This window comes from Talpa europaea, assembly GCF_964194135.1.
Source record: "Talpa europaea genome assembly, chromosome: 16".
Taxonomy (NCBI): domain Eukaryota; kingdom Metazoa; phylum Chordata; class Mammalia; order Eulipotyphla; family Talpidae; genus Talpa; species Talpa europaea.
Window position 1 is genome coordinate 3,198,730 of NC_140084.1, and position 12,816 is coordinate 3,211,545.

Consider the following 12,816-nt stretch of genomic DNA (forward strand, 5'->3'; position numbering starts at 1 on the left):
CTTAAACTCTGAAGACACCAGATGGCACAGAAAATGACTTCGGAAAGAATAATGAGAGCAAGGCCCTGTTTACCACTGTCAACAATAAAAGATTTCCCTGGGTTGGAGAGAGTGCATCAACAGACAAGAAGGAGATGAGGAAAGAGAGATGAGTGTGGGCCTAGAGGAAGAGGACAGGCACATAATGGCCGCACAAACACGGACCGCTTCAGCAGAAGACCCCACCAGGGACATTCACTGTGGGAGCTGAGTGAATTAGTCTAGAAGTTCCCAATCAGTCCAGTGTGTGCCTTCCAGAATCATCTTCCTTACTTATAGCTTCTGAAAAGGGCTTCCATTTGCCAATGGCTGGTTATATCTACCTAAGAACAGACGAGGCCTGAGACCCGAGATACTGTCCAGCCCTCTCCCACATGTACACCATCCCCTATGGACAAGTCTCTTAGGGTAAAGAAAGTCAAGTCTGGGCATTGGAAAGGTGGTATTGATGGCGAAGGTACCATCCCTTGGTACCATGGCCTTTACCTTGGGAAAGAAAGGGGTAAGTGAGGGGTGGGGTTTTCACCAGGACAGTGGTTCAAACGAAACCCACCACGGTGTTGTTGCTCTTGTTTATAAGTCACTTCACACACTTGACCCTGTTTCATTAACCTCCTTCCTTCTCTCCCTTCCCAGTGTCAAATCTGAGTCAAGAATTGGAATATGGACAAGTATTTTTGTGCCCAAGAAACATTTCTGCCTTAGCCAAACTTTTCCCATTTTGAGGAAATCTATGAACAGGAAAAAGGGCAGGCCATGCCTTTGACTGCGTCTAGATACACATTCTCTCATTCAGTCTCATTCAACATGATACTGAATGGGCCCCCTACGAAGCACTTGCCCACTGTGCCAGGTGCCAAGGAAAAAAGATGAATGAGAAGTGATAGTTGTCTTGAGGAAATTCGCAGGCAATCCAGACATAAACAGAGCCTACAGTGAAGTGTATTGCAAAGCTCTTCGTAGGTGTGAAGGGATTCCATCAAAGGGCGTGAGTAACGATGGGGGAGGTGGGCGTTGCCGCGTGGTAAAAAGTCTACAAATTGCACACAGGCAAGAGCTCTGGACTCCATCAACCTAGAGACTGAAGAGTGTGGCGTTTCCTGGAGCCACAAGCCTGGAAGTGATCCCCAGAGATCACTGGCTTCAGTCCTCCAGAGATGTGGAAGATCTAATCTTAGCATCCATCGGGGGAGAGACTGGGAGTAATTAAACACATTGCTCTCAACAATGCTCTCTCAACACCCTGGAACAAGGAAAGAGCAAGACTAGTCCAACCCTCATGTACCCATGAAAATAAAACCAAGACAGTCTGACTTTTTTATGAAGTCTTTCCATTATCCTTAAGGAAAAGACAAGTTAACAGTTGCCCTTAACTTTGATTCTCCCTCCCAGTTACCACACTCGTGAGCAAACAGCTTTGTTGTTTTAATCCAAATTGTTTTTCAGGCAGGCTGAGCTAACTGCAGGATGCCCAGATACCCAGCTGTTCTGACACCAAAGGTGTCACCTATACTGTAACACGTTATCCACTTTCTGTAATGTCTATTTAAAATAAACTAAAGTAGGGCCTCCCCGGTGGCGCAGCGGTTGAGCGCTGGGTTGCGAAACTGCGCGCGGCCTCTGCGGCGCCGGTTCAATCCCCGGCTGCTCCCCGGCCAACGGAGGAGGGTCCCACATGGCGCGCAGACCTCTCCTGCCGCCCGCTGCTCCCCTCAGCAGTGTCCTTCGGTCCTTCTGCCTGCTCTGCTCCCCGCTCTGGCTCTGGTGAATTCTCTCACCCTCCCTCCCGCACTTCTGACTGTACCCAGTGCATGTATAAACAAAACAAGCAAACAAACCAGCAAACAAATAAATAAAGCATGCCTCTATTAAAAAAAAAAAATTAAAAAAAAAAATAAAAAAAAAAAATAAACTAAAGTAACCACAATTGGGTCTTCCTGCAATGTTTCAAAAGATTCCCCAGGACATGCTCCTCAAGGTAATTATAATTCCTTAGTTTCCCAAATTAAATAAAATCTGGAAGAAAATGAGTTTATTCCTTGTTTTAATAGCAAGATTTCTCTCTAATGATTAAAATAATAAATCAACTGAGCTTGAAAAGGAAAGGAAAGCTCTTCTTCAGGAAGTATGGTGTTCCTAGCGCTTACCGAGGCAGAATTTCACAGGAGGAAACCCGGACGGAGGACATGACAAAGATGAAGGGGAAGAGGGCCATATGGAGGCCTCCAGGCAAGTCACATGTGTTGCTCACTGCATCAGGCCAACTCTAGGGAAAAGGCTGTGTAAGGAAACTGAGGCTTAGCCACGAAGGTGTTTGTACCAGAACACACAGCTAGAAAACAGAGGTGCTAAACACGGAACCCCAGTCTCTCTGCCTCTCTCCCCTACAGCAGCCTGCCTCTGCGTAATGTGAACTCCAAGGATCTGGGCAGAAAACACTTATCTCCATCAGAAGTCTTATAAACAAAAGGCACTTTTCAAGAATAAAAGTCACAGTTGTGAGCTGCGTTTTCCGGATTCCTTTTAACACCATCCTGTTTTCAGCATCCCTGTTTTGCCCTCTGCTAGGTTGGGGGTTGATAAAGAGATCTGTGAGTGAAGATGGCAATTTTCAAACCATCCTACTGGGTGTCTAATAAAATGCAAATCAAGACATGGGGAGAAGAGCAGTTCTCCGTCCCTCTCTTTGCAGATACGGCGCGATGGTGCCACTCGCAGGGATCAGGAGCGCCATGCTGGGCTGCATCTGCTCTTCCTGACAGCTCCCCGAAGAGCCCGGCCTCTTCCTTTCTGCAAGCCAGCAAGCTGTTCTTAGAGAATACAAAGAGAAACATGCTGCGGCGGAAAAAAAAAAGTTTCTCTGACAAGCAAGAAAAATTCGAAATCTCCTGAAAAAACCAAAAAGTTGTCATCTATGGTATCAAAACCCAAGAACTCGGGTTCTCAATTAAGAAAGCCCTTTCCAGTTAGGAAGAGGAAAAACTGCCAACTCACTGGGCACCCAGGCAGATGTGCCCGCGTGAGAGGGGTGGCTGGCTGGAAAAGGAGAGGCACCCTTTAGCACTGTTGGTGGGAGCGTAGACAGGCCCAGCCCCTCTGGAAAACAGTATGGAGGTTTCTCAAAAGGTTAAAAATGTATTTGCCATATAGCTTGGCAGTTCCACTCCTAGCTACTGATCTCAAGCATGCAAAGACACTAATTTGAAAAGAAACATGCACCCCCATATTCACTGAAGCATTATTTACAAGAATAGTCTATGGAAACAACCGAAATACCCAAATGCAGATGAGTGGATCAGGAAGATATGATACAAATGAGACTAAGAATTTCCTTATCTAAATCTAAAATGTTTGATGGTTCTTCAATGGGTATGACTCATTCTTATCATCTGGTGGCAGGGGTGGTAGGAAGTAGTAAAATGGGAAAAAAGAAAATCTCCTGTGTATCATACATTAATAGATATCTGCTAAGTGGGGCGCCATATCAGGCACTGGGGGACACAATAGAGCCCAGGAAGCCCCACCCTTCATGGAGATCACTTTACTATCACTTGCCTCCAGTTGCCCATACACTCTGTTGTGTCTTTCCTAATGTCCCATCCTATAATATGACTTTCCCTCCTCTGTGCTCGTAAAACATGCATGCCCTTGTCACTCACCTTAGCCCAGTGACAGGTTACCTGATGTTGGTCACTGCTTCTTATCCAAACCTCATTTCCCTGAAAAAATTAAGTGATCCCTCCTGAAGACAAACACAATTTTCCACCATCCAAACTCTCCCCTAGCAACAATCAAAAGCAGAGAAATAGAGAGCAGGCACTCAATGGACATTCGCTGATTGACTTTGATGAGGTGGACAGGACTTGGATGAGCTGGGCTAGACCTCTTGGGAAGAATTGAATTTTACATTTACATTCTAATAAATGGGGAGGATCCTAACTCATATTGCATTCAGAGGGGGAAAAAAATCAATAGCCTGCACAAGCGAAATAGGGCAATTGTCATCGTGACTATTAGAATACCATAGGCATCAATCGATTGTCTGCATGCTTGTTATCCACTTTGTGGCCACACTGACACGCCTGTCCTCCCTCTGGCCTGGAGCCTTCTACTTGGCTGCAACACTGCTGGGTACTCAGGGAACACTAATTTAAACATCAGCTCAGAGCAAAATGTAATTAGGAAGACAAATCTGTTGCAAAGCTACCACACAATGTCCATTCAAACCAAACGACAACAGCATTATCATCTATTATTTTAGGTGCTCCGTGACTCCGCTCACCTCAATAACCATGAGCAGTCATCAATTTTGTTTAAGAAATACTGTTTCTTATAAAAATATGGAACGATCCTTATACATTTAAACGTGCCATAACCTAAATGTAATTTTTGACCCAAAGATCCTGCTCAATTTCACCTATTTATCCAAGTGATGAAAATGTACGTTCACACAAAGACCTGTACACAAATGTGTAGTGGCTTTACCCGTAATCGCCCACAACTGAATGCAAATGTCCTTCAACTGGTCAATAGACAAATAAACCAAGGTAGGACCTATACAATGACATATCACTCAATGTTATAAAGGACAAACTGCTACCACCTGTTTCAACATAAGCGAAATACAGAGGTTTCATGTGAAGTGTAAGTAGTCAAGCACAGAAGTTTGTGTGATTTCATTAAAAAGTTAGAAAGTGTAGAATTTATAGAGAGAGAAAAATGGATAAGTGGGCGGTCAGAGGAAGAACAAAGAAACAAGAGGGGGTGGTTTCAGGTGCTGGAACTGTTCCATTTCTTGACTATGACGTGTGGGATCCCTGGCCCTGCTTGTTCTCAGGGCTATTATCTCGGTGCCCAGAGTTCTTGCTGGTCGACTAAACATACACTCAGGTAGGAGGCCTCTCACCAAGGGCAAAAATCATGGTATGAGGAACATACCGGGAAACCGGTATCTGCTGAAAACATCAGGCAGATATTATGGCCAGGTTAGCAAGATCAGTTAAATTACCTTACTTGTGATGATTAATAGAAAGTTAGGTAAGAGAACAGAGATAATATACTTTGGTGGGAACAATGGAGCCCCCCCCAAGCGATAGCTCCTGGTCACTCCACCTTAGCTTGCATGAGATGATAACGCACCCGGATAGTGCACCCCGATATGCATCCTGATAACACATCCCCATGCACACGCATTCCCGATGTGCTTGTCCACCTTCTTTGAACCCAATTCTAAATAAATACAAGACTGCTCTTGGGTCCAGGCTGCACCTTCTCGGTGTAGCTCCTCTAGGCTTCTCAATGCTCCAACCCATCTGGGCCTTTGACTAGTCACTCTCTCATCCCACACGCTCCCAGTGTTCACTCTGCACGGCAGCATTAATGTACACATGGTTGGTATGCACTGCCATATATGGCAGTTATACAACTATAACTGCTTGTCAAAAATCATATACAGAAAAGGATGAGTTTTATCATGTAAATTAAACCTCAGTAAACCTGACTTAAAACAAGCTTACTGTTCTCTAAATCTATTGTTCCTTCCTTCCAAAGCGTCCCTGACATACTAGTCTGAAGTAAGGCACTCTCCTCCCCATGGTGTTTGATAAATGCTCTTTAGAATCACCGTAGGACAAATCCTTAACTTCCAACAATGTTACTATAGCTGTTCAAGTTACTCACTGAGATTCATCATTTAGCTTTTAGGAGGAATAATCCAAAGGGACTTCATTTTTAATGCATTTTTATTTTCACAACTTGAAAAAAATTTAATTCAGGATTTTTCATTTGCATCAGCATTGAATTTAATAAAGTAGCTTAAATTAGCAGAAGAATCACACACCTGTGCCAAATTTTCACATCAGCCACCTCAAAGACTGCATCAGGCAAGAATTCACATCCAAAAATGATCTTTCATCTCATTATGCACACTGGCATAAAGGAAACATACCAAGTTAAAGGAAACAAAAAATAAAAATAAAATCAAAAAGGTAGCGTTTATGGTTCTCCACTTACATCTGATTATGCAGCAACTCTCAGAAGACACAAATGTATGTTGAGTTAGTGATGAATATGTATCAAACCCAACCCTAATTTTCCTTTGTTATGTTTAACCAATGGAAGGGTAGGTTGTTTTAGGCATTCATCAATATATCCCAAGCTCTGTGCATTAGAACACTTTGTGGGTGAAATTCCACCCAATAAATAATGATAAGCATCCATGAGATGCTAAGACCTATGCTAGAAAAGATGCAATACATTGGGCCTCCCCTGGTGGTGCAGGCGGTTGAGCACCAGACTGCGAAGCTGTCCGCAGCCTCTGCAGCACAGGTTCGATCCCAGCTGGCCAGCAAGGGTCCCACATGTCACAGCAGACCTCTCCTGTCTCGCCCGCTGCTCCCCTCAGCAGTGTATTTCGTCAGTCTGCCTGCTCTGCTCCCCACTCTGTCTCTGGTGAATCCTCTCACCCTCACGTACATCTGGCCTGTACCCCGGTTCTTGTATAAAGAAATAAAATCTTAAAAAGAAAAGTTGTGATACATAAAAATGAAGAAAGCTGTGCTCCCAACATTAAAGAAATTGAATTTTAGCAGAGAAGCAGCATGGACATGACCACAGGTGACACACAGGAAGGTGCAATCGGTGTTATCAATGAGCTCACAACAGGTAGATTAATTCTCCTAAGAAGGATTCATGAAAGAAATGGCATTTGATCTGGGCAAGGTCTCACAGTAGTAATGGGGGCAGGTGTTCCTCCGTGAGTGGGGGGGGCAATCTAGACAGCAGGGGGGGCATGTGACTAAATAGTCAATGAGCTGGTGGATCTAAGTGTGAGGGCAGGAGGAGCACAAGAGGTGGTGGAGACATGGATTCCAGCAAGTGGGTGTGAAAAACAGAGGATCAGAGACCAGCTTTGTGAGCCGAGCACTTACCACACGTCCCGGGAGGCAGGGCAGTTAGGGGTCACGGGGAGCCAGTGCTCAGGAGGCAGGTGGCCCCCGCCCCGCCCCAGCTGGCGCCCTCAGAACTCAAACTTGTCCCTCTCATCATTAGTGTTTCTCCAACAGCCGTCCTTCCCTTTGCCAACACAACCTAGCTTGGTGTGCCCAGCTTTAGGAGATGAACTACTGGGGGTCTAAGACAGCAGTTTCCATAGGGTGGTCCCCAGATTCTTGGGGCCCCTGAAAGCCTTTCAGAAATCTTCAAGAAACAAACTATTTAACAAACTATTTACTAAGACATTATTTACTTTTCTCACTGTGGTGCAAAGGCAATGAATGGTGGGTAAAAAGGATCCCAGCTGGCCTTAGAAAGAATCAAGGCAGGCATCAGACTGCATCAGGGGTCATATACTTACCCCCACAAAAAGCCAGTTTCTGGGCCTCCCTGGTGGCGCAGGGATTAAAGTGTCAGTGCTATCAAGCTATCGCCAGCCACTGCAGCATAATTTTGATCCCCAGCCAGGGAGCTACCCACATGGCACAGCAGACCTCTCCTGTCTCACCCACTGCTCCCCTCAGCAGTGTGTTTCAGTAGATCTGCCTGTTGTGCTCCCCACTCTGTCTCTGGTGAGTCCTCTTACCCCTAAACCTCTGATCTGGACCCCAATTCTTGTATGCAAAAATAAATAAAATATATCTTTGGAAAAAAAAAAAGCCAGCTTCACTTAAAAGTATCATTGGTGAAGCAATAACAAGCACTAAACACTTAGCACCGGCTTTCTGATTCTATTAGATCTTGATATTTGAGTGTCCACCTTTTGAATATTCAAGTATGATGTACCAGAAAGTGCACATGGCACATTCCGGGGCATAGCCAAGGGCTCTGTCTCAGGAGAGGCAACTTGTGCAATTGCTTAGTTGAGACTGAACTAACCACTCCTTATTATGGAACATCATTTTTTACTTAAAAGAACAACTGAGAAGCCATGGTTATTCAGACTTAGGTATTTGGCAGATAATATGAACCTCACACTTCAAGGCAAACAACTGATAGTATTTGCTGCCAATGATAAAATATGGGCTTTCAAGTGAAAAATAGAATTTTGGGAAAACATATCCACCACTGAGATTTGACAACTTACCAATATGCAAAGGCTGTGATGAGATTGGTGGTGATACTGATACATATGATTTTCTGTGTATTATATAATGATATGTAACAACATTTGGAAGATCTGTATAGCTTAATGAACCATCATTTTCCAACTGGCCAGTGCATGATGTTTGCAAAGTCATATCTGGGTATGAAAGACCCTTCAAAGTACAAAAGAAACCAATGGATTTTAATGACATGGTTTCAAATTTCATGTTGCAATGAGTTTTTAAAACTACTACTTGGGTAGAAGCTCAAAAAAGAAATATCCACAATTATTTGAAAATGCTATTAAAATAGCCTTGATTTTCCAACTGCAAATCTTTTGAGGCTGGGTTTTCTTCAAATATTTCAACAAAAGCATCATAACAGACTGAATAGAAGCAGACAGGAAAATCCAGATGTCTTCTAATAAAAAAGACATTAAAGAGATTTATAAAAACAGAAAACAATATGGTTCTTCCTGCCAATAATTCTTGTTTTGAAAAAGTTTTGTTTTAATATTAATATGTATTTGAGTTCTTATTATATAACAAATTAATAAATATTTTTAAACGAATCCATTTCAACTTCTAATGCAGTAAATATCAACAGATGCAATGTGCATAAGCAAAGCTTTCTACATGAATACTTTTTAAGATTTTACTTATTTATTTTTGTGTAGAACTGGGGTGCAGGTCAGAGGTGCAGAGGGTGAGAGGATTCACCAGAGACAGAGTGGGGAGCAGAACAGGTGGATCTACTGAAATACACTGCCAAGGGGAGCAGCGGGGAGACAGGAGAGGTCTGCTGGGCCATGTGGCTGGGGATTGAACTCAGACTGCAGCATTTGAGACTTAACCTCTAAAACACCAGGGAGACCCCTACATTAATAGTTGTAAAGAGTTTTTAAGAGTGAAAACAAGCCCTGAGTCCAAAAAGTTTGAGACCCACTCCTCCTAACGACCCCGTTTTCTTTGCCACACTTTCCCAGCTCCCCTGGAAGCTGAAGATGATGGCAAGACCTAGTTCTAACTCAGGATGAAAAATGGAGTCTTCTGGGTTTTCTGGACAGATTTTTCCTTCCTGAAAATGAGAGAACTATATAGAAAAAAGGCCCTTTGTATGTCTTCTTGTGTTCTCTTCTTTGAGTGTTTCTGTATGAGATGTGATGTTTGGGGTTACTGCAGCCGACTTGCAATACTTGATGACTCACTGAAGCTGCAGAGAAAAAGCATCAAAGACGACTAAGTCCTTTGGGGCATGTGTGAGTTCCGGTAAGTCTGCTTTGAAATTCTTATAAAGTAAGCAAGCAGTCACGACTATTACCAGTTTTAGCCATTTTCAGCCGGGTTACAAAAATATATCTTCCTAAAGACACTGGGAAAATTAAATGAGATAATACAAACAAGATATTTAAAATAGTGCTTGACTCATAGTAAGCACTCACTTGAAGGTGACAATTGTCATAAGTTTGTTGTGAAGACCAAATAAGATAAAGCATTTCGTCAAGGACATCCTGGCATAAACAAGTGCTTGTGAAAAGAGGTATTTATATATGAGGCTGCCTCAGCACACTTGCATTCATATCGTCTTGTTATTTTCTGGCTGAAATAGGTTAGATAACTAGGGAGCTTAACTGTTGTTATTATAGCAAGAAAGAAATCAATGTTTCTTGATGGCAAAACAGAACTTCTAAGGAACTCACACTAAATTTTATTTGCAGTTTTCATATTCCGAGAGGCAACAAGCTTTTAAACTTGCAATTATCTATAATTTCAGTGCACATGTAACTGCTTTCCCTCGATGACACTGTCATCTTGAGGAGCCATAGGCACTACGCTGACATCCATAGATGGATGCTAATCACAGGAAAATCTAGATTACAGACACTCTGAAATCAGAAATAATTATAAACATATTTTTAAGCACCACAAAAGAATAGAGGTGGGAGAAAAATACAAAGGGCAGTACCCAGATTAATGTTAGTTCAGGTATCAACCGATCTCAGGTCCTGGAGTCAAGGACTATGGCTACCTCCCAAGGGCGATGTCTGTGTGTTAAGTTCATGTTGATAAAGTATGGAGAAAAACAGATTTAGCAGTCTCAATCCTCATTAGTCAGACTATGGCTAAAATGCTACACTCCGGGAATCTCTTCTTACAAAGGTATTTTACTAATGGAAGGGTATTCAGGGCCATAGTACTTTCACTTTCTCTGCTCCAGGCCCCGAATTATCGTGCAGATCTGCCAAGCCCTTCCCTTAGGGTTTTCCTCAGGACCAGCAGGTAAAGGTCCAACTCTATCTGACCATGACTTTACCTGAAATGGCTTGGGGAGCTGGCGCTGTCACTGACTAGCAGCTAAGCCTGACTCCCTCTTTCATCTTTACATGATTTTGTGCTCAGTTTTAGAGGGTTCATTTAAATTCCCCTCCTGCCTAAAGTTCATCCAAAGACCCTCTAAGAGCCTGTCCACTGACCTGCCCAGGGGAGGTGCCCGACTGTCCGGTGCACCACACCCCAGGTAAACTGGGGTGAGCTGGCCATCACACTCCGAGGGGAAAGGCAAGAGACACTGGTCAGTCTGTTTGACAGAAGTCCCCGCAAATGAAAGAGGGACTAGGGTTAATTACCAGGTAAGAGGTAGGAGGATTAAGATTCTGAGACCAAGAGTGAGGAAAAGAAAGTCTCAGGGGGGGCCACCAGGAGAGCAGGGCTGAGAATCAGGCCTTGGGAGGGCATCACCAGGCATGTCAGGGCTGGAGGGAAGACCTTAGAGCTACATGTACTCAGGTCTGGGACTCAAACCTACCACCCACAATTCCTGAGCATGTAACCTAATTGGTATGCGCTGCAGTTATCGCATCTATAAAATGGAAATAATATTACAGGGTTTTTCTAAGGACTTAGCAGATGCACTCTATGGAATCATTAGGTATTATATATTTTTTACTCTTATTAATGTTATTATCATTATTGTTATTAGTATTTTCTGTGAAAGATACTTACAGGGACTAATGATGGTCAATCTGGAAAAGTAGTAGATGAGGCTGGTTTGTGATACTTTTCTTTACATAAATGTTGGGCTACTCCACACAGACAGGACTCACCTTTCCTGATTAAAATAAAAACACTAGACACCCATGTAAACAAAGTTCTCCAGCAGTTCCTAATGCGCTGTCACATCTATATGACCTCTAGGAACAAAACCAAAAGCAGGAGCTAAAAGAAGGGAGACTTAAGTAACAAAGGAACATGACTTTCTATAACAAAGGACTATCTTGAAACCCAGAGAACTTCCAACCTGGTATGTGGCAGCCAAAGCCAGCCCACACCTGGGACACTAGAGAGTGTCAGACTAGCCCAAGAGAGCAACTGACATTATTTAGCAAGTTTAGAGTAACAGTCAACAGTATAGGGAGTGGACCTTGTTTCCAATCTTGGACCCCTCACTGAAAAGCTGGGTAACACTGGACAAAACACTTAACCTCTCTGAATCTCAACTAATAAAAGCTGAAGTCAGTATCTGCAGCAACCTCACAGAAAAATGTAGAACAACTGGCAAAATAAAAGGACCTAAAGCAGTTAGTAGGGTATCTAGCATGCACTGCACATCAGTAAATAATAGCTATTTTTAGGTAACAACAACTGGTGAAAATTTGTGCTATTTTAAATGCATAAATATTTTATTGTTTGTTAATCTTTGAAAATTATTGAAATGTTAGCAAATATATTAGTAAACAGTTAACCAAACATCATTTAAACAAAAATTTAATTATATGGCTCCTCTCATTTCCTGTCCATTGGTCAAAAAATATATTAAAAGGAGCAGAGAAGTGTACTGAACGGTGTCAACCCACAAAATATCGTCTGTCTATACACTGTGTCACTGCTTCCCCCAAGATAGTCACCTATGATGTATAGTAACACACAGTACTTAATGGATCAAGAGATTTGATATGGGCTTTTAGTAATAAATCCATGGTCCAAGAAGGGAGAATTTCCTTAGAACCTTTTCTCCCCAAAGAGCTATTAATAAAAAATAACTCAGAGGATATATTTCTACTAAACCAAGATTCCTGGGATGTAAACCCTTACTCGAGTCATGCTGAGCCCTTTATCCCCACTGAAAAAAGTCCAAAATGATTGATGAATCCTGCCAAAAGGCTGTCACACATTTTGCCTTGCACCATTATGTACATTTCATCCATAGTAAACTTTAATGTGGATATCTTTCAAGTTCTACCTGGAAATGGGTGAGTGTAAAGGAAACCTTTCAATTTAATAGCCATGCAATTTGAGGCCCCATTCTGTATCAAGTCAGGTCACTTAGGGTAATGGTGAGAGACCTCCACCTCTCATCACGGCTGATCCACCCACGAAAGCCAAGCGAAAGGAGACCAGACCTAGGCTCCAGTGTAGAAAGCCTGGAAAGCTTGCATCAACAGACATTTCCCCTGATTGATGGTTAATTTGGAAGCAGAGCCTTACATAACGAGGCGGACATTCAAAGGAAGAGGTGAACTCAACTGAACGAAAGTTACAGCTAGTAATTACTTCACAGCTTGCACTGAATATAATTGGACAGGTGAAGCTTAATATATCTATCGGCAGCCAGCTATTCCGACAGAAATGGCATCTCGTTCTGATTCTGGAGGACTTTCGAGTTTATTTCAAATGGCTCATGCAGATGAAAAATATCTTA